This window comes from Gossypium hirsutum, chromosome A06 (assembly GCF_007990345.1).
Source record: "Gossypium hirsutum isolate 1008001.06 chromosome A06, Gossypium_hirsutum_v2.1, whole genome shotgun sequence".
Taxonomy (NCBI): Eukaryota; Viridiplantae; Streptophyta; class Magnoliopsida; order Malvales; family Malvaceae; genus Gossypium; species Gossypium hirsutum.
In genome coordinates, this window is record NC_053429.1 from 79,137,108 (window position 1) to 79,142,551 (window position 5,444).

At 38.0% G+C, this 5,444-nt stretch overlaps 1 non-coding gene across 1 annotated transcript; it reads left to right on the forward strand.

Annotated features, from left to right (window-relative positions):
- Window positions 1–2,366: 2,366 nt before the first annotated feature.
- LOC121231066 (small nucleolar RNA R71) lies at window positions 2,367–2,473 on the forward strand. The gene has a single exon (XR_005929135.1). It is a non-coding gene; the product is annotated as a small nucleolar RNA R71 (small nucleolar RNA).
- The last annotated feature ends 2,971 nt before the right edge of the window (window positions 2,474–5,444 follow it).

Below are 5,444 nucleotides of genomic sequence, written 5' to 3' on the forward strand. Positions count from 1 at the left end.
ACGGATGCTAAGCACAGGTGTGTCACACGTCCGTGCTAATTTGACAGGTTCACCCACGGTTTCAGGGAACGGGCATGTCGTACGCCCGTGTTATTTTGGCAGTTTCGCTCATGGCCATATCACACGGCCATGGTGACTTATTGCATCCCATGTTGGGGAAAAATTTTGCCTTGTTTTTCACACAGCCGTATCGCACGGCCATGTCACCTCCTGTTGTTTGCGCACGGCTTAAGGCACGCTTGTGTACCTTGCCATGTGGTCTTTAGAAAGCCTGCGTTCCATGATTTGGTCAGTATGTTAGATGTTAAAAATTAAAGTTTAAAGAAATTAATACTGTTAGTGCTCGAGTTGCCTCCTAAGAAGCGCTTGTTTATAGTCTAAGCTGAACTTACCTCTCTTCTGTATGGTTAGGATGGTGCGAGGAGTTTACACTCCTCATCCCTGCTAACAATTTTATCAACATAAGGTTTAAGACGAGTACTGTTTACCTTAAAGGTGCCAAATTTGGGATGCATTACCTCGACTGTACCAAATGGGAAAATACTGAATACCGTGAGAGGAATTTCTCCATTACGTTCAAAAGTGGCAATGCGAGGATCTACTGCATCCAGTAGTATTTTGTCTCCAATCTTAAGTTGATTTGGTGAGGTATCGAGTCGTCTTCGCATGGTTTTGGTTCATGGTGTGTTCTTGGTTTATATGTCCGCCATTCATCTAGCTCCTCGATCTGTAGCCTTCGTTTTTCATGGATAGGTTCTTTGTTGTTGCTTGGCTCATGTGTGTTCTTCGAACCTATTTCCTGCAAAGAAGTTTGCACCATATGGTCAGTTTTAGAAGAATGAGTTATACAACCACCTTTAATTTTCGATGTGTTACTTGAATCACGAGCTTGAAGGGTGATTGTTTCGTCTCCCACATGAAGTGTGAGTTCACCTGTGCCAATGTCAATAATTGTCCTAGCAGTTGCTAAAAAGGGCCATCCTAAAATTAAAGGGACGTTACTGTCCTCTATGTTTAAAACAAGGAAATCAACTGGGAATATAAATTTGTCAATTTTAACGAGTACATCTTCAATAATCCCCCTAGGAAATCTGATAGTTTTATCTGCTAATTGAATGCTCATCCTAGTGTGTTTGGGTTTCCCAAGACCTAGTTGCTTAAACATTTTGTAAGGTATGACATTGATGCTAGCCCCTAAATCAGCCAAGGTATTATTAACATCTAAGCTACCAATTAAATAAGGAATCGTAAAACTCTCAGGATCTTTTAATTTGTTGGGCAGCTTATTCTGTAGAATGGCTGAGTAAACTGCATTTAGCTCCACATGCGACACTTCATCTAACTTCCTTTTATTCGCTAGAAGCTCCCTTAAAAATTTTACTGCGTTCGGCATCTGCGAAAGAGCTTCAATAAATGGTAAGTTAATATGTAGTTTCTTTAAATTAAGGAATTTACCAAATTGTTCGTCTGAATGGTCTTTCCTTGTCGCATTGGGGTATGGCACACGAGGTTTATATTCTGTACTTACCGGTTTCTGCTCATTAAGGTTTACCTCATCCTTACCTTTGCTTACCACAGTTTCTTGCCTTGGTTCAAATGCAACTAGCCCTTCCTCATCTTGAATGGCAATTGCATTGAGTTGCTCCCTTAGGTTAGATTTAGTGTTACTCGGCAGGCTACCTTGTGGTTATTCAGAAATCAACTTGGCGAGCTATGCAATCTGAGTTTCGAGTCCTTTGATCGATGCTTGTTGATTTTTGAGTGCTGTCTCGGTATTCTGAAAGTGAGTTCCTGACACCGAGATGAATTTTGTTAGCATCTCCTCAAGGTTCGACTTTTTCTCCTACTGGTATGATGGTTGCTGAAATCTTGGAGGGTGTAGTGGTCTCTAATTCCCTTGGCCTCCCCATGAGAAGTTTGGGTGGTTCCTCCAACCTGCATTGTAAGTATTGCTATAAGGATTATTTTGAGGTCGAAGATTATTACCTATGTAATTTAAGTGTTTGTTCTCCATGTTGTGGCCATAGGGTGGGTATTCTGAATTGCCCGATCCACCTCCACTTGCTTCACATTGCATTACTGGGTGAACCTGTGAAGAACCAAGTAAACCATCAATTTTCCTATTCAATAGTTCTACTTGATTAGAGAGCATGGTAACCGAATTGACGTTAAAAACACCGGCTGCTTTTGTTTGTTTTGTCCTCATGACTTGCCACTGATAATTATTCAGTGACATCTCTTCTATAAATTCATAAGCGTTTTTAGGTGTCTTTTTATTTATAGTTCCACCAACAACTGTGTCAATCATTTGTCTAGTCGAAGGATTTAGGCCATTATAGAACATTTGAACCTGTAGCCAGAGTGGTAACCCATGGTGAGGGCATCTTCTCAAAAGGTCCTTGTATCTCTCCCAAGAATCGTAAAGTGTTTCTAAATCCATCTGCACAAAAGAAGAGATATCATTACGTAATTTAGCCATTTTTGCCGGCGAAAAGTATTTTCATAAAAACTTTTCGGTCATCTGTTCCCAAGTAGTGATTGACCCTCGTGGTAACGAGTTCAACCACTGTTTAGCTTTGTTCCTCAATGAAAAAAGGCATAATTGAATGCGAATGACATCATAAAAAATGCTATTGATTTAAATGTATCGCATAGTTCCAGAAAATTCGCCAAGTGAGCATTTGGATCCTCATCCTGCAAACCATCAAACTGAACAAATTGCTGTATCATTTGAATTGTGTTAGGTTTCAATTCAAATTTATTTGCAGCAATAGCAAGCCTAACTATACTTGACTCAGTTTCTATTAAATTTGGTTTAGCATAATCATACATAGTGAGTGGAGTATGATTTTGATTTACTAGATCAGCGGCAATCGTAGGAGGTATCGAATTTTCCTGATTATCGGCTATCTCCTCGGTTGTGGTGTGAGTATTGTCCTCTTGCTCTTCCTCTGTATACCTTAAGCTTCACCTTATTTCTCTTCAGTTTCTGCGAACTGTGCGATCGATCTCGCTGTCAAAAAGTAAAGGTCTTGACGGGTTCCTTCTGGTCATAAACTAGAAAAACTTATCAGGAGAAAATAAAAGAAAAAATTTAGAGAAGAAAATAAAAACTTAAATTGAAAATAAAGTAAATGGCTAAAGTAATAAAAATCGAGTTTTTCTAAAATCCTAATTCCCCGGCAACGACGCCAAAAACTTGATCGGATGCGTGATAATGCAACAGGTTTTAAAAATTTATAAATGAATCGTTCTTGAGACTAACTATTATCGTGATTAAGTCAAGTGTACCTATTGAACAGTAGTATAGTTTAGCAAGACCGGATTGTCAAACACAAAGGAACCACGAGTACTAGTAATTACTTCCTTTTTATTATCCAGCCTAAAAAGTAAAAAAGGGTTTGTTTATCAAACTAATTAACTAAACTAAGAAATCACAGAAAAGAAATTAGGGAAAATACTTTTTAGAAAATTCAATTGATTAAGACAATACCCAAGGAAAAATCCACCTAGACTTCACTTGTTATTCGACTCTGAATCGGATGATTTATTCGTTTGACTTGATCCGTAGAAATCCCTAAGTTATATTATTATCTCTCTCGAGACTAACAATGTCTAACGCTAGGTTGAATAATTGAAATATCTTTCTAATTAACACCCTAGAGTTGCATTAACTCGATCTATGGATTCCCTTATTAGGTTTCACCCTAATCCAGTAAAATCTTATCACCCTATCTCTAGGCGTGCGATCAACTTCGCTTAATTACGACAAATTTACTCTTAGACAAGGTCTTTTCCTCCTCTGAATAAGAGCGTTAACTTGAATCAATATCCTGGAATATTAAAACAAGAATTAAGAACACATAATTAAGAACAAGTCAAATATTTATCATACAATTCAGATAATAATAACAAGATCCGTCTTAGGTTTCATTCCCTTTAGGTATTTAGGGGGTTTAGTTCATAATTATAAAAGAAAACATCTTAGAAGAATAATGAATAAAAAACATAAAGAAAACCCAAAACCCTGAATGGAAATTAAAGGGAAATTTTCAGTCTTGATGATGAATTCAGCTTCTGAGATGGATCAATTGGCTTTCCTTGAGTAATTGCTTGCTTCCTACCCTGTGTGTCTTCTTTCCTCCTCCTTTTGGGTATTTAAATAGGCTTTGGAATGCCTACGAGCCCTCAAAAGTGGCCTTTTTAGAATATGACTCAACTTGGGCTCGACAGGGACACGCCCGTGTGCGATTACTTCAAGCCGTGGTCGAGGCTGTTAAATAGGTACAGACGTGTGGTCTACCTGTGTGAATCGTGCTTCGATCCTACCAAATTGACACGACCATGCATTCGACCCGTGTGAAAAGGTCCAAGCCGTGTTAGAGCCTGTTGAACCTACACGGGCGTGTGGTCTACCCATGTAGGGAACTTCTAGGCCGTGCTGATTTCCCTTGTTGGCCCTTTTTCTCCGTTTTTGGCCCGTTTCTTGGTCTTTTTAGTCTCCTATGCTCACCTAAGTGTACAACATGAAATTAAAGGATTAGTAGCATTGAATTCATCAAATCTAAGGAGAAATCATCCATAAAATGTGCTAAGGATGGGATAAAGATATGTATAAATTACGGTTTATCAACTACCATACATACTGACTTGAAAAATTAAGGTGTAGGGGACACACGACCGTGGGGTAGACCGTGTGTTACACACAGTCTAGACACATGCCCGTGTATCTGTCCATATGGACAAAAACAAGACTATTTACCAAACCTTTTCGCCACTCTTTCTTGCACCAACCTACACAATATCAACCAAAACCAATCCAAGCATAACATATATAACCAAGCGAACCACAACCATGAGAAATTTTCATCAAATGCATTTAATAATAATCAATATTAGCCATCATTAATGACCTATACAAAATGAATATCACATCCATCATATGAGTCAACACTTGTGGCTGAACTAACAAGACACTAGACAAAATATTCAAGTTTCTATACATGCCACAATCAAAACATTTAAACTAGCTATAACAAAAGCTTCAGGTGATAGTGTGATCAATGCCTCCGACATCCCTTGGTCCTCGATACTAGCTTGGTGGCACTATAAGAACATGGAAATGAGAAGGAGTAAGCATAAACTTAGTAAGTTGCATATAAATAAGTAACAACATCTACTATGCACATTGTAGATCAACACAACATTCTTGAGTGAACATGGTTAAATATCACTACTTGCTTACATATCACAAAGTATAAACCAAAGATTTCAATATCGTCCCAAAATCATTTCCTAGCTAGAACTTACTCATGTCATTTTTACCATCAATGCAACATAATTAGATTCATATCTTATGAATTTTGAACAAGAACCTGTACCATTCACAACATGATTAAATCATTCCGTATCATTATCATAATATTAAAAAATAACCCCTGAAA